Below are 20,246 nucleotides of genomic sequence, written 5' to 3'. Positions count from 1 at the left end.
TTCACCAGTGCCCTTGCCGGTGCCTCTCAGCCAGATTGCTGCCACCCATACCAGGTACAGTCCAGAGTTGTGCGCTCAAGGCCCAGAACTGCTCGAGGTTGTCTTGCAAAGCCATCTGCAGTCTCCCCCAGTGAAAGCCTTCCACCAGCCATGCAGCAGCTTTTGGGGTAGCACCACATAAGCGCAGTAGGCCAAGCAAGGACACCTGCATGACAGGCACTAAGGGAATACACAAGGGTGATTAATTCATTGTTGTTTATATAACTGGATTTGTTGTATTATAAATATGTTTTGTGAAGGTTTTTGTTGGTGGCTTTTATTGTTGAATTTTGGCCACGGGGACTTTGTGATGGGGAGTCTGAAATGGATGAGACGATGATGAATGTTGGCTCCGTGTTGTGATGGGAAAGTTACTGAAATGAAAGAAGAACCCCTCAATTCTCTTCCTATCTCTCAGTCCTGGATGCCTCCTCTGAATCTCCTCCTGTGCCTCATCTTCCCTCCCTCCTCACGGAGCTTCCCATTTCTGCCTCTTCCGTTCCATTTTCAGTTATGCTGCAGACCAGGAGGCACTACAAAAACAGCCCCCAGCTCATCCTCTCCTCCTTGGCAGAGACTGGCAAAAACACCTCCAGTAACCCAACACAGGGCTTCCACTGACTTTGCCTGAGTGAAGCTAACTGAAAAAGACTTCTTGTATCGACCAGGTGAGCAATGTGTCTAGGGGGTCTCTTGCTGTCTTCACCTGGTGTTTTTATAACAAGGTTTAATTTTAATTACATTGTGTTTTGAGCTCCCCTTTTTGTGAACCCGTGTTCACAGTTTCCAATTATCAGGCAAATAACTGAGCACAAACAGGCTTTCTTTGGTTTAAAGCAGAAAGATTAAATTTATTAAACCTTAACCTTAATTCTAATATGGTTTACACTTACAGATATACGGCGCGCTCATGCTTGCATGCACACATGATATAAACATGCAAGATAGGGACAGAAAAGAGTAGAAGAGATAAGTAGAACAGTTTGAGGCAATATCTTGTTACTGTTTCTCGAGCTCGCTGTGGTCCTTAATTGATATATTCTTGCGTTTCATTGGGGCCCACTAATCTTCTTAAAACTTTGTTCATGTGGCAAACTTTTCTCTCTTTGAGTTTCACGTCTTCAATGGTTTCAGTTCCCTGAGAGATAGGCAGCAGGCAGGCAGGAGCTGTTCTTAGTTCCAGGAAAGCAAAAGGCGTTCTGCCTGGCAATTTCTTTGTTTGGGAGTTTAAATTCAAAAAGCTCCCAGTGTGCTCAGCAGGTTAGTCATGTGACTAGTTCCTTATATGGAACAGTTTCTTCACATCCTTTGTTGGATGCTCAAATTTCTCTGCCCCAGCCAGCTAGCCATGTGACTAAAACTAGTCTGACCACTTCTGTGTATTGGACAGCAACTGCAGAGTCTCCATTGTTTCAACATTGTCTGTTACCATGGAAATGTCTTTCCAATCAGAGATTGCAATTTTTAAAGTTTTAATGTTCATATGGCGAAATAATGTGTACCTCTGTCTTGGCAGGTGGGGGTTTGCCTGACACTTCTCCTGCAACCTGTGGAGTGGCTCTTTAACTAGCACAAGTTCAGGTCCCATCTTGTAGCTGCACATCTGATCTTTGTTGAGTGATGCATGAATTTGTGAGCTGGACCTGCATGGTCTAAGTTTCCAATCCTGGCGTTGTACCAGCTGGGTCGGCTGTGACGTCAGGATCAAGGTCTTCTGCTGCATGCAGGGGATGCACTTGCATGCTCCCTTCTAATGCAACAATGCCACGTCAGGCACACAGGAAGGGGCCAGTGGTGTATTGTGACCCTGGGAAATGCAGATAGGGAGCAGCACTGCGGCAATGAATTTCTAGCCTAAAGCCTTTTCGAAATATTTCCAGCTTTTATGTTTAATCTTTTTAGCATTGTCAATAAAACAATAATACATACTTTTTAAACTTAACATTTGAACTACAATTGACCATCTTTTAGAAAAAAATCATACAATGATGGTTTTAAAAAAGTTAATTAAAGCACAGTTAACCATTTCATTTTAAATGTTCGATTGGAATGACTTCTCTGGATCGCAAGAGAGGGTTTCTGCTAATTTAGTGATCGTGCAATGAGCTTGGGAGTTCTCCCTGGCGTCCTGGCCAATATTTATGCATCAACCAACATCACTAAAAAGAAGAGATCTGATCAATATCTCTGTTGTTTTTGGGGCTTGACTATGGGCAAATTGGCTGCCATGTTTTCTACATTACAGTAGTGACTATACTTCAAAATATCTCATTGGATGTGAAGGACTTTGGCATGTCCTGGGTAATGAAAAGCACAATATTATTGCAAGTTCTTTACTGTGTTAAAACTTTTTTTTAACCTGAAACCTTTGGGGTAAGAGTAGCTTAATAGTTTTATAACTCATTGTTTTTTGTCATATATCCTATTTATTTTAATATATTTATGATTTAAAAAAATAATAATTTTACAGTTTTTCAGTTCTAATGGTATAAACATAATCAGTTCAGCAGAAGAGATTCCACATTATAAAGGAAATTTATCACTTGCTGTAGGGCTGATTAGTAACAATCTTTTTAGTATGAGATAAGAGGTATAAACGGGTGACAGAAACCACGAGCTGTGGAGTCGTTTTCAGCTGTATCTCCAGAAGCAGAATATCCTGTTCTGAAAAGTTAAATAATGAAAGCTGACTCAACTGCACCTTAGCTAAGGACAACACATTAGACTGTAGTGTCAAGTCAACACAGTAAAAGATATTCTACTTGTGCTGCTTTTCTATGATGCCATATTGATGCATGTCTTTGTTTGCTGAATGCAGACTCATGCCCAATTCATTGACCATTCATTTAAAATGTGATACAATGGTAAGATAGAAATGTGATGATAATCGTAAGTTTTAGTTGTTTGTGTAAGAATGGCATTACTGATTTTAGAACTGTCAAAAGCATGTTAGGTGTCTTGGGAAATTGCTACACTCAACTCTGACAGTGTCAAAGATTCCTTTCAAGTTGTTAACTTACAACAAAGTTTGTAAGTGCTTTGCTTTAGCATAATATAAATTATAGCCAATATCATCAAGACCTTATTATCTTTAGACTCAACTATTCTAATACTCTACAGGCTGGCTTCTCACCTTACACCCTCCATAAGCTTGAGTTCATCCAAAACTTTGTTGCCCATATCCCAACCAACACCAAGACCTGTTCACTCAACAATCCTACGCTCACTGATGTACATCAGCTCCTTGTCTGGCAATGCCTTTATTTTAAAATTTTCCTCCTTGTTTTCAAATCCCTCCCAATACCTGTAACCTCCTCTAGCCCTACAACCTTCCAAGATTCCTGCGTTCTTCCAATTCCAGCGTCCCCTATTTTCATTGTTCCATCATTGACAGCCTAAGCTCTGGAATTCCCGCCTTAAACATCTCCACTACTCTCTCCTTTTCTGATGCTCCTTAAAACTTAGCTGTTTGACCGAGCTTTTGGTCACCAATTTTAATATCTCTTTACATAGCTCAGCATCACAATCACAGGGGCTGGAGTGGGGGGGTTGGGTGGTGGGGCAGCACTTCACTACTGGAATTGGTGTGGCCGGCAAGTGCAATCTGTCAGTCACCTGCCCAAAAGCGAATACCTAGCACAGAAAGTCCATAAGCATGGCTGTTACAGGAACTAGAAATTGGTGTAATGGTGGAGTTAAGACGTGTTCTTGGAGAAGTGTACAAAGTATTTCTGCATCCAAGTGTGATTAATGTAGACACAGGGTGCCTGAAATAAGAAAATTTTACATTTACTATGATTAAAATTATTCACCTTGAAAGAGATGTCTGCAATTCTCTAATTCTGGTCTTTTGGGCATCCCTGATTTTCTTTGTTCCATACCTCTTTATGTGGCTGAAATCTTATTTGATAATGGTCTTGTGAAGCACCTTGGGTCATTTTACTATGTTAATGGTGCTATATAAATGGACATTGTTGTAGATATACAGTGTGCAATTCCCTTGGGCAGTCTGATGTTAAAAATAAATTGCACTTATATAGTGCCTCTTGCCACCACTGGACATCCCAAAGTGCTTTTCAGCCAATGAAGTACTTTTAAAGTGTAGTCACTGTTGCAATGTGGGAAATGCAGCAGCCAATTTGAACACAGCACGTTCCCACAAACAGCAATGTGGTACTGACCAGATAATCTGTTTTGTGATGTTGATTGAGGGATATAAATTGGCCAGGATACCTGCTCATCTTTGGGTGGCACAGTGGCACAGTGGTTAGCACCGCAGCCTCACAGCTCCAGTGACCCGGGTTCAATTCTGGGTATTGCCTGTACGGAGCTTGCAAGTTCTCCCTGTGACCGCGTGGGTTTTTGCCGGGTGCTACGGTTTCCTCACACATCCAAAGACTTGCAGGTTGATAGGTAAATTTGCCATTATAAATTGCCCCTAGTATAGGTAGGTGGTAGGGGAGTATAGGGAGAGGTGGGGATGTGGTAAGAATATGGGATCAATGTAGGATTAGTATAAATGGGTGGTTGATGGTCGGCACAGACTCGGTGGGCCGAAGGGCCTGTTTCAGTGCTGTATGTCTAAATAAATAGTGTCACAGGAACTATTATATCCACCTGAGAGGGCAGATGAGGCCATTGCTTAACATCTCATCTGAAAGACAGCACCTCTGTCAAGTCAGTACTCCCTTGCTACTGCACTGGAGTCTCAGCCTTTGATTTTGTGCTTAAGTCCTGGAGTGGGACTTGAACCCACAACCTTTTGACTTAGAGAGGGGAGTGTTACCAACTGAGGCATGGCTGACACAGCTGTTAAAGAACTAACTTGCATATATTGTGCCTTTCACAATCTCAGAACATTCCAAGGTACTTCTTAGCGAATGAAGTACTCTTTGAATTGTAGTCACTGCTGTAATGTAAATGTGGCAGCTGTTTAGGACACAGCAAGGACCCAAAAACAACATTTTAGTGATGTTGGATAAGAGAGGAATGCCAACGAGGAGAACTCTCCTGTTCTTCACAGTGGCCTTGATTTTGCAGTGGTAACGATGGTGAAACTGTCAGCATTCACCATCATTACTCCACTCCAATGAAACTGACAGCAACTTCGGGAGTCTGCATGTACACAGAATAACACAGAAATCCAGAAATTGGTGTCAGTGAATCCATACTTCTCCAAAGGGTATGCTTTTCAGGCAGTCCTGGAATGCAATCAATGGGAAATCAATTGAACTGGCTGCTGGTCTCATAGTGAATTTTGTTGAATGAGGTGTAACAAGGTGTTTTAAACTGCCTACTAACTTAATAATTTCTGCCAAACACCCTCACTAGCCCTAAAAAGCTAGTTTTATATTTGTGAAGTGTCAAATTTCTCCATTATAATTTCCACGTTTTGAAAAAAATAGTTGTTTACTTTTTTTAGCTATCTAAATCCAATTGTAACCATTTATTTTGCTATTTGAAAATTTAATTTCAACTGAAGCATTTTAACTTCTTGGTTTGCTGTGTGTGAACACTTTGATGTGATTGGTTGCTTACCTGCTTGATGACATCACTGCTGCTGCAAGCCAATACGTCCCTTGACTTGGTGCCAGATTTGAACAGTCTCCAGGACAGGGGGATAACCACGTTAAAGAACTCTAGATCTTAGTGGGCAACTTTCTTTGAGGTCTGTGCCCCGACATCCGGACTATAGTGCCTTGGGATAGTTTATGTCCACCTGAAGCTGTAACTCTGTTTAACCTCTCATCTGAAAGACATGCAGCACTCCTTCAGTACTACTCTAAAATATCGGTCCAGATAAGTCTCGAGTGGGGTTTGAACCTGAACCTTCTGACTCAGGGAGGGTGTTGTTCCAAAGATTGTGAGAGCTGCCTGTCCCCTTCCAGGAGAGCAGCGGACCTGCGGGAGAAACACCAAGTGGGGAGCAGATAAATAGAGACCGAGGATCACGGCCTAGAGCACTTGCCTTCCAGGAGAGCAGCGGACAGGAGTCCTGGCGCGCCGGAGTTTGAAAACAAAGTGAGCAGTGACATCACAGGAAAGCTGCAAGGTGATTGGTTGGTGAGTAACTGCTGTTAGGGAATAACTCTAAATAGCTGGGTTAGTACATTACTGTTAGGATGTGTGTGTAAATAGCTTAATAATAAGGAACAAGTGAGTTGCTGGTATTCTTTTTTGAGTAAGGTTTATTTTAACTAGCGAACTGTATTGATTTTTAATAGGATTTATCAGTACTAGTAAGGTTTTATTAATAATTCTAATCTGTTGCAATATTGGTAAGGTTTTCTTTAGCAGTAGCAAAGGGTCAACTAATAAATAAAGATATGGCAGAGTTGCTTTAAACTCGAGAGTGCACCTCCTGTGCTATGTGGGAGCTCCAGGATGCTTCCCGTATCCTGGAGAACCATTTGTGCAGGAAGTGTTGTCAATTGCGGCAGCTTGAGCACTGGGTTTTGGAACTTGAGCAGCAGCTGGCAACACTGCAGTGCATTCATGAGGATGAGAGTTACGTGGATAGCACGTTTATAGATGTGGTCACCGCACAGCTTAAGAGTATACAGGGAGAGAGGGAATGGGTGATCACCAGGCAGTCAAAAAGAATCAGGCAGGTAGTGCAGGAAATTCCTGAGTGCATCTCACTCTCCAACAGGTATTCAGTTCTGAATATGGAGGAAAGTGATGCTTCACCCAGGGAGTGTAGCCAGAGCCACGTCCATAGCACCACGGGTGTCTCAGCTGCATAGGGGATTAGATTATATTAGATTAGAGATACAGCACTGAAACAGGCCCTTCGGCCCACCGAGTCTGTGCCGACCATCAACCACCCATTTTTATATTAATCCTACACTAATCCCATATTCCTACCAAACATCCCCACCTGTCCCTATATTTCCCTACCACCTACCTATACTAGTGACAATTTATAATGGCCAATTTACCTAACAACCTGCAAGTCTTTTGGCTTGTGGGAGGAAACCGGAGCACCCGGAGAAAACCCACGCAGACACAGGGAGAACTTGCAAACTCCACACAGATAGTACCCAGAATCGAACCCGGGTCCCTGGAGCTGTGAGGCTGCGGTGCTAACCACTGCGCCACTGTGCCGCGGGAGTACAGGGAAGACTGGAAGAGCCATAGTGATAGGTGATTCAATAGTCAGGAGAACAGACTGGTGTTTCTGTGGCTGCAGATGTGAATCCAGGATGGTGTGTTGCCTCCCTGGTGTCAAGGATATCACTGAACGGCTGCAGAGCACCCTAAAGGGGGAAGGTGAACAGCCAGAAGTCGTGGTCCACATTGCAACCAACAACGTAGGTAGAAAGAGGGATCTGGTCTTGCAGTCAGAATTTAGGGAGCTAGGTATGAAATTGGCAAGCAGGACCTCAAAAGTAGTCATCTCCAGATTACTCTCAGTGCCACGCACAAGTGAGTATAGAAATAGAAGGATAAGACAGATGAATGTGTGGCTGGAAAGATGGTGCAGGAGGGACGGCTTCAGATTCCTGGGACATTAGGACTGGCTCTGGGGGAGATGGGACCTGTACAGGCCGGATGGTAAAGCCTGGTTTGGGTATAAAATTAAAACCCGACCCGGGCCCAACCTGACAACAGCCAACCCAGGTCCGAGTCCTTTCATTTTTTTAAATGCTCGACCCGACCCGAAAATAACAAACACATTTTTGAAACAGAAAAAGATCACAGACTAAAACAAAAACAATACAAAATAAAATAGTACAGTCCAGCCCAACCCGACACGAGCCCAAATGCTGGACACTGAATACAGACCCAACCCGAACCCGAGACATGTAGTCGGGTTTGGTCGGGTTCGGGTCAGGTAGCCAGACTTTACCAGATGGGTTGCACCTGAACAGAGCTGGGACTGAGTTCCTTGCGGGACGCTTTGCTAGTGCTGTTGGGGAGGGTTGAAACTAGTTTGGCAGGGGGGTGGGGACCTGAGGATAGACTCAGCGGGGAAAAAAATCAAAAATTAAAATGGAAGGCATAAAATTAATGAATGAATCTGGAAGATAGAGGAAACGAGGGTTAGAAAATAAAAAAAAGACTTTGGCAGTGCTCAAGGGTATCTATTTCATTGCAAGGAGTATAGCAAATAAAGCAGATGAGCTGAGGGCACAGATAGACACGTGGCAGAATGATATCATAGCTATTACAGAAACATGACATAAGGAGGGACAAGAATGGCAGCTCAACCTTCCTGGTTACAGGGTTTTCAGATGCAATAGGGAGGGGGATAAGAAAGGAGGGGGAGTGGCAATGCTGGTCAAGGAAACTACAACAGCTATGAGGAGGGATGATATGTTGGAAGGTTCATCAAATGAGGCCATATGGATTGAGCTAAGGAACAAAAAGGGGCAATCATACTGCTGGGAGTGTACTATAGAGCCCCCAAACAGTCAGAGGGAGATAGAAGAGCAGATATGTGATTGCAATGGAGAGGGTGCAGAGGAGATTCACCAGGATGTTGCCTAGGCTGGAGCATTTCAGTTATGAAGAGAGACTGGATAGGCTGGGGTTGTTTTCCTTGGAGCAGAGAAGACAGAGGGGGGACCTGATTGAGGTATACAAAATTATGAGGGGCATTGATAACATAGATCGGAAGAAACTTTTTCCCTCAGCGGAGAGGTCAATAACTAGGGGGCATAGATTTAAGTTAAGGGGCAAGAGGTTTAGAGGGGAGTTGAGGAAAACATTTTTCACCCAGAGGGTGGTTGGAATCTGGAACACACTGCCTGAAGGGGTGGTAGAGCCAGGAACACTCACGACATTTAAGAAGTATTTAGCTGAGCATTTGAAATGCCATAACATACAAGGCTACGGGCCAAGTGCGGGGAAGTGGGATTAGTTTTGGACAGGTGCTTGATGTTCAGCGCAGGTGCGTTGGGCCAAAGGGCCTATTTCTGTGTTGTAAAACTCTATGACTCTATACGTAGGCAAATAGAACGGCGCAGTGGTTAGCACCGCAGCCTCACAGCTCCAGCGACCCGGGATCAGTTCTGGGTACTGCCTGTGCGGAGTTTGCAAGTTCTCCCTGTGTCTGCGTGGGTTTCCGCCGGGTGCTCTGGTTTCATCCCACAGCCAAAGACTTGCAGGTTGATAGGTAAATTGGCCATTGTAAATTGCCCCTAGTGGAGGTAGGAGAATGGTAGGGATGTGGTAGGGATTATGGGATTAATGTAGGATTACTATAAATGGGTGGTTGTTGGTCGGCACAGACTCGGTGGGCCGAAGGGCCTGTTTCAGTGCTGTATCTCTAAACTAAACTAAACAAATCTCTGAGACGTGCAAGAACAATAGGGCAGTAATAGTAGGGGATTTTAACTACCCCAATATTAACTGGGATAGTTTTAACGTGAAAGGAATTGAGGGAGCAGAATTCTTGAGGTGCATTCAGGAGAACTTTTTTGCCCAGTATGTAGCAAGTCCAACAAGAGAGGGTGCAGTTTTAGACTTAGTTTTAGGAAATGAAAATGGGCAGGTGAAAAGAGTGGCAGTGGGAGAGCATTTAGGTGATAGTGATCATAATTCAGTCAGTTTTAACATAATTTTGGAAAAGGACAGAGATGTACAGGAGTTAGAGTTCTCAATTGGGGCAAGGACAATTTTACTAAACTGAGGAGTGATTTGGCGAAAGTGGACTGGAAACAGCTACTTGAAGGTAATCAATGTCAGAATAGTGGGAGAGATTCAAAGAGGAGATTCAAGGGGTTCAGAGTAAACATTTTCCCACAAAGAAAAAGGGTCAAATCTAGAGCCCCATGGATGTCAAGGAGCCTACAGGGTAAGATAAGGCAGAAAAGGAAAGCTTATGTCCGATACCGATAACTCAATACTACAGAAAGCCGAGAGGAGTATAGAAAGTGGAAGGGTGAAATCAAAAAGGAAATTAGGAAAGCAAAGAGAGGGCATGAACTGTGCTGTATTTTTCTATGTTCTATTTTCAAAAGGCTTTTGGATAGGTATATGGATAAAGGAGAATGATGGGGTATAGATTAAATTGTCCTTGACAGAGGACAAAGGATCGGCACAACATCGTGGGCCGAAGGGCCTGTTCTGTGCTGTATTTTTCTATGTTTTCTAAAGAATATTGGCAAGCAAAATCAAGGTGAACTCAAAGATATTTTATCAATACATTAAGAGTAAGAGGATAACTAAGGAGAGAGTAGGGCCCATAAAAGACCAAAAAGGTAACCTATGTGTAGAAGCAGAAGATATTGGTATGGTTCTTAATGAATACTTTGCATCTGTCTTCATAAAGAGGGGGAAAATGCAGATATTGTAAAAGAGGATGAGTGTGAAGTATTGGATGTGATAAACATAAGGAGAGAGGAAGTTTTAATGGGATTAGCATCCTTGAAAGTTGATAGATCATCAGGGCCAGGTGAAATGTATCCTACGCTATTAAAAGAAGCAAGAGAGGAAATAGCAGAGGGTCTGACCATCATTTTCCAGTCCTCACTGGACAGAGGTGTGGTGGCGGAGGATTGGAGAATTGCTAACGTTGTACCTCTGTTTAAAAAGGGAGCGAAGGATAGACCGAATAATTACAGGCCAGTCAGTCTAACCTCCGTAGTGGGCAAATTATTGGAAACTATTCTGAGAAACAGGATAAACTGTCACTTAGAAAGGCACGGATTAATCAAGGATAGTCAGCATGGATTTGTTCAGGGAAGATCTTGTTTGACCAACTTGATCGAATTTTTTGAAGAAGTAACAAGGAAGATTGGTGAGGGTAGTGCAGTTGATGTGGCCTACATGGATTTTAGCAAGGCTTTTGACAAGGTCCCACATGGCAGACTGGTTAAAAGAAAATCCCCTGGGATCCAGGCAAATGCAGCAGGGTGGGTATAAAATTGGCTCAGTGGCAGGAAACAAAGGGTAATTGCTGGCGGGTGTTTTGGCGACTGGAGGGCTGTTTCCAGTGGCGTTCTGCAAGGCTCAGTACTGGGTCCCCTGCTTTTTGTGGTGTATATTAACGATTTGGGTGTAAATATATGGGGCATGATCAAGATGTTTGCAGACGACACAAAGATTGGCCGTGTGGTAGATAGCAAGGAGGATAGCTGTCGGCTGCAGGAAGATATTGATGGTCTGGGCAGAAAAGTGGCAAATGGAATTCAGCCTGGAGAAGTGTGAGGTGATCCATTTGGGGAGGTCAAACAAGACAAAGGAATACACAATTAATGGGAAAATACTGAGAAGTGTAGAGGAAGTGAGTGACCTTGGAGTTAATGTCCACAGATCCCTGAAGGTAGCAGGACAAGTCGATAAGGTGGTTACAAAGGTATATGGAATCCTTTCCTTTATTAGCTGAGGTGTGAAATATAAGAACATGGAAGTTATGCTGGAACTGTATAACTCCTTGGTTAGGCCACAACTTGAGTACTGTGTGCAGTTCTGGTCACCTCATTACAAAGAGGATGTAATTGCATGAGAGAGGGTACAGAGGCGATTTACGAGGATGTTGTCAGGACTGGAAAAATGCGGCAATGAAGAAAGATTGAATAGGCTGGGGTTGTTCTCATTGGAACATAGAAGGCTGAGGAGAGATCTGATTGAAATGTACAAAATTTTGAAGGACCTGGATAGAGTGGAGGTGAAGGGTCTATTCACCTTAGCGGGGAGGTCAGTGATGAGGGGACATAGATTTAAAATGATTGGTATAAAAATTAGAGGGTAGATGAGGAAAAACTTCTTCACCCAGAGGATGGTGGTGGTCTGCATCTCACTGCCTGAAAGGGTAGTTGAGGCAGAGACATTTAACTCATTCAAAAGGAGTCTGGATATGCACCTCAAGTGCCGTAAACTGCAGGGCTACGGACCAAATGCTAGAAGGTGGGATTAGAATAGGTGGATCGTTTTTCGGCCGGCACAGACATGATGGGCCAAGTGGTCTCTTTCTGTGCCTTAAACTTGCTCTGATTTCTATGATTTCTATCTTTACAATATTGTGTTTCTGCTAATCTCATTGATGACACATGTTCAACCGTGATTAGTAAATATCGAATAAACAATTTAGTTCTAGTTACTGATAGTTTGTGTACTGCGGTAAATCCCACTGTAATACTGTTGAACTCAAAGGCACTAATGGTGTTAGTGCTTTACAGTGTCATGCAGGCCCCCACCTGCCAAGAATGAGGCACATTGGTTTTGTCATATGAACATTGATTTTGAACTGTTGCTGGAGAGAGGAAATGACTTGTTGAACAGATCAGCCATGGAAAGAAAAAAACATTTTTACATACTAACAGATGGTGCTTGTGTAGACAATGGACCATTCCCTGACACATTCAACCCACAATGGATGTTGATCACCTGACAGTGAGGGGGTGGAGAAGGGCATTCCAGGGTCTGCTGGGGTGATGCAATCCACCGGGGCCAGGACTGGTTGGACCAGCTGGTCATAAGCCTAACTGGCTGTTCCCGGGTTTTTTTTTTAACTAGCCACAGAGAGTTTGAGTGAGAAAGACTGTTTGCTCCTGGACTGAGAAGGTCTCTCCTGTCTGCTCCCATCTCTTTCTCACAAGCCTCTGAATCCACTGAAGACACATGAACCCCAAGAGAGATCAGCAAACAAGGTTTAAGAAGAATACCAGGCCCCAACGAAAAGCAAGATCTACCTACAATCAAGGACTCTACAGTGAGCTCCAAGAAGCAAAACAAGAACTCTTCAGATATTGCCTCAAATTTTTCCACTTTATTCTTCTGCACTTTTCTGTCTCTAATTCCATGTGTGTATCGCAAATGCATGCTAGCGTGGGCTCACTGTGTATCTGTAGGTATCAACCAAATGACAGTTTAAGTTCAAGTTTAATCAATTTCAACTTTTCCTCTTTAAACCTAAGAAAGCCTGTTTGTGCTGGTTTCTTTGCCTTATAATTGGAAAGCGGTGAACAAGGATTCACCAAGGGGGAACTAAAAACACAATGTGTTTAAAATTAAACCCTGTTACGGTAAGACTAGATGAAGGCTGAGAGGGATCCCTAGATCACTTTCTCACTAGCTCGTAACAGAAATATGGGTGCTAGTGTCCGGAATTTGCCCACAAACAAATGAAAGAAATTGTTCCCAATCAAAAAAGAGCAAGATTTCAATACAGGTTTTCTTGTGGTTGTGTGTGCTTGAATACTAACATGTCTGCAATTGAAGTTAGAAGCTCCCCAAGCCAGGGTGAAGTAATTTGGGAGAAGTTAAAAGCACTGTCCATGGAAGAGTTGAGGAAAATGGCTGAGCAGTGTGGGATCACTGTTCGTGCCAAGGCTAGGAAGTCTGAACTCCTAAGACTAGTGGCCAACCATTTTTCCCTTGAATCTGAAGAAGCAGGAACAGCGTTTGAAGCAAACTCCGATAGGGTATTGTTAGCAAAGATACAATTGGAACAGAGGAAACTTGAATTTGAGGAAAGAGAGAGGGAGAAAGGCAGAGCCTTCCAGAAGGAAGGTGAAGAAAATGAAAGACAGGAGAAGGAATGAGAGAGAGAGGAGTGAGAGAGAGAAAGAATATTCCAGAAAGAATGCAAAGAAAGAGAGCTGAAGTGGCTTGAGTATTTAGGGGGTGACAGAGTAACCTCAGTGAAAGCATGGCCAATGTGGAGGAGTGTAATTCAGGGCTGGGTACAGAATTGTTAAAACTACTCAACTAAAGCAGGGCATTTAAAAGCTGTCTGCTGGAAACTAAAGGAAAAGCCTGTAGGGTTAATCAGGGCACACCCGCTCAGTGAAGAAGGGAACCTGATGGAAAGCACAGCAGAACAAGCTGTGGCTTTAACTGCAGTAAGAGGGAGACACAGGAAGCTTACGGCTGCAAGTGCAGGAACATTTAATAGGATTCCTGAAGATTATCATGGTTTTGTGTCCAAAGGGAAAGTAAACCCATGCCCCTTGAGTGGGGCAAGCAAGCCCATAGTAATTCTCAGGGACACAGGGCCACTAGATTCCTTTTACTGGGGAAAGGCCTGACCTTTCCCCCAGAGAATGCAGTGAACACCACAATGGTGGTGAATAGTAATGGAGGGCAGTATATGCCTGTACCTGTACACCGGGTGCACCTAGAGTATGACCTAGTTTTGGGACCGGTGACCATAGGGATTGTCCATAGTTTGCTTGTGGAGGGGATTGACCTGCTCTAAGGTAATGATCTGGTGGGGGTGAAGGTGGTAGCACCCTCAGTGGTGAAAGACCACAGGAGGTCAGAGAGACAGGGCCGTGGCAGGAGATGGACCCCTGCAGTTCCCCTGAATGTGTAGTGCATCAGGCCATGATCAAACCAGCTCCCCTAGAAGAGACTGAATTAGCACTGCAGGCAGATGACCAAGTCTGTCTATCTCAGACTTTCTTTGGAAAATTAGAAGACCCAGGGAATGAGTTAAATACATCTTCCCTAACTGAGGCTCAGCAAGCTGACCCAGTATTGTGAGAGTTAGCACAGGCTGCCCAGTCTGAAACTGAAGCAGAGGGAGTCCCTGATTGCTGCTATTTAAAGAATGATGAGGTACTGATGAGGAAATGGAGTTCTCCTCACAGACCTGAGAGCAAGGAATGGACAGTAGTAGTTCACCAGTTAGTGGTGTCACAGAGGTACCGGAGATAAATATTAAGAAGGGCCCACAAAACTGGCTGTACATGCCAGTATATGAAAGACGAAAGCCCACATAAGACAGCAGTTTGACTGGCCAAAGCTCCACAAAGATGTGGTGGAATACTGCAGGATTGCAACATGTGCCAGGTTGAGGAGAAACCCCAACCTACAGTGAAAATTGCACTCCTAAGCCCTGTACCAGTGTTAGGAGGACCCTCCAGCAGAGGGCTGGTGAACTGTAAGAGACCCCGCCGAGAACAAAAAGGGACAGGCAGGCACAAGGCTTGCAAAAGATTAGACTGGGAAGGGGAAACAGTGACCAGGAGGGCAGGTTAAAGGAAGTCTGGGAGGAATCCTGGAAGGAAATCCCTACTGGCCGGTCAGCCAACCCCGACAAATGTGAAACGTTAGACCCTACATCCTCCTACATAAATGCAGACACTAGAAGCACCCCACCAGTGTTGCTAACAGCATTTACAGGAACCTGCAGAGACAAAGAGACACCTCCAGGAGGCACAGAAACTGTGAGGGTGATGCCTCACCGAGTCAAAGCACCACAGGTGAGTACAGCCGAGTCTGCACAAATACCTTCAGGCAGGAGTGTCCTCTGGGACAAATGGTAGATTAGCAGAGAATCCTCCCCCACAGTCTCCCAAAGTCAAAAGTCTTTGCATGACCCCACAAAGCACTGAAAGAGAGTTCAGGATAGACCCGCCCACTACTGACTCTCCAGAGAAAAAAAAATCCAATTTAGGACTAATTAAACCTAACCATCTCAAAGACCCTAGGCAGCCAGGGAAATGGGCAAACTAAATGAAAACATCCTCCCAAAAAACACATGTTTACTGGAATGCCAAAAGGGAGGGGCAGGAGAGGGGTGGGGGGGGGGGCAGTTTTAATAAGTTTTAAGCTTTATGAATGAATGGGAATAAATGAGAGAAATGCATGTTTTTTTTTGTATCTTATATTTTCTCTCGACCCTTTTAATGAAATGTGCTTTTCTCAAATCGCATTTCATTCCGCAGGGTGTGGAAGTGTCATGCAGGTCCCCACCTGCCAAGAATGAGGCACATTGGTTTTGTCATATGAACATTGATTTTGAACTGTTGCTGGAGAGAGGAAATGACGTGAACAGATCAACTGTGGCTGGAAAAAAACATTTTTACATATTAACAGACGGTGGTTGTGTAGACAAAAGACCATTCCCTAACACATTAAACCCACAATGGATATTGAACACCGGACAGTGAGGGGGTGGGGAAGTGCATTCGGGGGCCTGCTGGGGTGATGCAATCCATAGGGGCCAGGACTGGTTGGACCAGCTGGTCACATGACTAACTGGCTGTTCCCGGGTTTTTTTGAACAAACCACAGAGAGTTTGAGTGAGAAAGACTGTTTGCTCCTGGACTGAGAAGATCTCTCCTGTCTGCTCCCATCTCTTTCTCACAAGCCTCTGAATCCACTGAAGACACATGAACCCCAAGAGAGAAAAGTCTCCCACGGCGAACAAGGTTTAAGAAGAATACTGGGCCCCAGTGAAAAGCAAAATCTACCTACAATCAAGGACTCTATAGTGAGCTCCAAGTACGGTAACAAAAACTCTTCAGATATTGCCTCAAACCTTTCTACTTTATTTTTCTTTTACATTTTTCTGTCTCTATTTACATGCCTGTATCCGTAGGCTTCAACCCATTAGAGTTTAAGTTCAGGTTTAATAAATTTCAACTTTTCTTATTTCAACCTAAGAAAACCTGTTTGTGCTGGTTTATTTGCCTTATAATTGGAAAGCGGTGAACAAGGATTCACCAAGGGGGAGCTAAAAACGCGGTGTGTTTAAAATTAAACCCTGTTATGGTAAGACCAGGTGAAGACTGAGAGGGAACCCTAGACCCCTTTCTCACCTGGTCGTAACAAGAGCAGTAAGAATACTTGTGATCGGTATTCCAGGATGAGGTCAGCGTAACCAAGGGAGTTTCTGGAAATTTACAGCGCGGAACCGGCAGTCACGCGGCACACACTTAGGTTTCCATTTCAATTTCTCACTTGATTTTCCCCGTGCTGGGGAGAAAGCCTAATCCAGTTTACAAACCCGATCCTGTGCAATAAGCTTTAATGTCAGTAAGACTGGTATAGTTAAAGGCTGAAAATGCATGTATTTTCGCGTTGATACGATGATGATGTGTCGCTTTACTTTCATATTACTGTACGGGAATCGGATTTTGATTTACATTTACATGTAATAAGATATCGATTTAAAGTCGCTGACAGAGCTGCAGCTGAAATTGAAACGGCTTCGAATACCCGAAACTTCGAATTCAGCCAAACCATCAGGAAGAAACAGGCGATTCTTGTATTTTTCAAAGTTAGTCCTTCACAAATAGTATTCTCCCCACTTTCAACTGCATTCATTTAAATTCGGCTTGAGAAAGAGGGCAGTTTCCTCATACTGCCTCCTTGTGATTAAACGCACGTATTCACCCTACAAACTGTACCTTAAATGAGGCCGGATTCGGTTTTTTGTCCGAATCTTTCAAACTCGGATTGCATGTAGCGAAAGACCACGGGTAGATATTTGCACTGGTAGGTTAAAAATAAATCAATCCCATGAATAAAAGAGTATTGTGGACACACAAAAGGAAATATAATATTTCGATTTTTGGACGTGCTTTGCTGTTTATCTATATGTCACTTTAGATTAAATCATAAACTTTTGACAACATTTGTAAAATGTTGATATAAGCTAAGAAATTTTTAATCTTTTTTGGTAGTGCTCTATTCTATTAGTACAAAAAAAAACTAACAGATCAATACTCTTTCACCCTTGCGTATAACTTTTTAACAAATTAATTAATCCTAATGAATTAACGCTTCATTTATTTAAATGCACCGCAGTTCATGAATTAAAATTTCATGGAGTGATTAAAGCCTTGTAAAAGATGCATGATTTCGTTAAAAATTTCTAATAAATCAGATCAGACGAGTGTATGACAAGGCAGCGATTTGTCAGCGCGCTCTGAACTTGAAATCGGTGTTATAATGGTTTCGAATTTCAAAGAGGGCATTCGCTCTTCATTTTTGCAAGACAGGTCTTCTGCTTTGTAAGCGGCAATTAGATAACAATGGGCATCGCAGGATGTTCTATATAATCAGAACACTGGCATCCAGATCCCAACCAGGCGTGCTCTTATCTTTCCCCTGAAGGGGTTCACCAGCAAGCATCCTGGGACGAAAACCACAATTACGGCTTTCAATATTTAATATTACAACGTTATACACTTTGGATGAAATCGCAATTACGCCGGCCGTATATAGACAGCTGTTCTTTGCTGATCTAAGGAAATTACTTATTAAAGCCACCACTTCAGTTTTAGTTTCATAATTTTGTATGCTAACATTTCAACCGTTATAGAAGTGCACAACAAATTATACATATAAACATGTTTCAGTAAATAGGATGAATTGTATGTCAGTCATGGGATATGTTAAATAAGCAAAGTAATAGCAACTTCCAAGCTAGATTCTTTGCTTCAAAGTGAAATAAAGAAAAGGCGTATATTCCTGTTTTAAAGTCAGGCTCTGAGATTTAAATGCCAAAACAAATTTGAACGCGCATTGTCTGGTCTTTGACCTTTTAGATGTTTGTTACATCGGTCGTTCAGCTTCTGAATCAGCAATGTGAAAATAGATCATAACTGAGTTTGTGAAACTGACTTGAAATTGATCATTTTGTGTAGAATTGTAGTTGGAATTTTAAAACGGTTTTGCCTGTACACTATTAAATCGGTAGTAACCTGAACAAGGGGAGACTTCATTTTGCACAAAGTAAATCTCATGAATTAATTTACCTCGTTTTTGTAAAATTAAGTCAGGTATTTTCATCAAATACTACTGTTATCACAATATATTTTATACTATGTCATAGAAGGCGTTTACACTAGTATAATAAGAAATATAAGATATTTTCATATAAATTAATTTCCTGGTTCTTCATACATAACAGATTCCTTAGCAAAATTGCACGACATTTTATATGAATCATTACGAGCAGTGCAAAAAAATAATTCAGTAGTTGTTGGAGTCGCTGTTTAAGATGTTTATCACAAAGTGTCGTTCGCATCCAGAGTAGCGCGTTATCATGATTTGTATGTGCGCTATATATGGACCACAACACCTTAGAATTAGAGGCATTTCACTGTGTATACAGTTTTACCCAGCACCACTGCATTCAAAAATCATAGCCGGCTATTTGTGGAAAATCTCTATTGAAGAATTGTTCAGAACGAGTTGTGCCTCATTAAAAACAATTCAAAATAATATCGACCCTAGGAGTGCAATCATACATTCCTGCGCATAATTCTCAGTAGAATTGTGATCCAGTAGCAATTCCAGCAGGAGCTGAACGTTGGCTGTTATGTATGCGAGTCTTTGTAAGAAGAAATTCTACATTCCCCCAGGATCAAAAAAAAAAGAATATTATTGCTCCAACTAAGAATATTGGCCATTTCAATAGACGACTCAAATAAGCCCCCTCCCCCTCCACCCCCACACCACCGTAAAGAAGAAAAATTAAATGGTATATCCATTTCCTGTCTGAAAAGCTTTTAACAATTGAAAACCCTGATTGCGTTTTCAATAATTTTAGTGCAATATAATGGGTATGGGTGGAATTCTACCTATTTATGCCACAAGAACTGTTGATCGTTTTTAATCACGTGAATGGTCTTCTGCATATATACAGATAAATGGTTTTGAAACGGTGGGTCACATATGCCTCCAGTTGGTCCGAGGATCCATTACCTTACTTACCTGAAGAAGGCACAGAAATGTCAATTTGTGGCCTTAAGGGAACACAGCAACCTATCTACAGAAGTACCTTGCTAGTAAAATGATACCTTGTGTGTTACATAATTTCATGCCTCTGTCCTTATAAAATACCAAATTATCTGACCTACCTTGAACAGCTCCATGAGAAAGGTATATATAAATACGTATGTCCATCGACCAGCTGTCACACTTCAAAATGCCATCATTTGTTATAGATGGCAAACATCTTATAAAATACAAAATATTCATTGGCCTAAAGCCTGAAATTTACAAGTGATTACTATTATCCTGTGAATGAGGTTATCAGTTTACAGTTTACAGATTTGCCTAGTAAAGCCATGACTTTAAAATAAAAACCAAGCTAAATATCACAACAAAGACCTAGATCCCAGCCTACTCATAAACAACGCCATAGAAGATCATGTAGTGTGCATTATAAAATATTTTAGCAGAGCTCCTCTGACATTGCTCACTCGTAACGAGAGTCTGTGCTGTTGTATGGGGGAGGGGCACATCTCCAGTGAAATAATTTGGAATGATGATCGTAAAAGATCTCCTCAAAGACAGCGAAGTCGTTTTTAATTGATCCTTCAAAACAAATACTTTTCTTACCAGCTTCAGGCAGGTAAAGACATTTGTTCTCTCAGCTTTCATGTTTATTTACATAGGTAAGTCAACAACAACGTACATTTATATACCGCCTCTAACGTAGTGAAACATCTCGAGGCGCTTCACATGAACCTTATCAAACAAAATGTTATTAACAGATGTCAATAAAGCAATCT

This window comes from Heterodontus francisci, chromosome 6 (genome assembly GCF_036365525.1).
Source record: "Heterodontus francisci isolate sHetFra1 chromosome 6, sHetFra1.hap1, whole genome shotgun sequence".
Taxonomy (NCBI): Eukaryota; Metazoa; Chordata; class Chondrichthyes; order Heterodontiformes; family Heterodontidae; genus Heterodontus; species Heterodontus francisci.
This window is presented reverse-complemented; position numbering follows the sequence as displayed.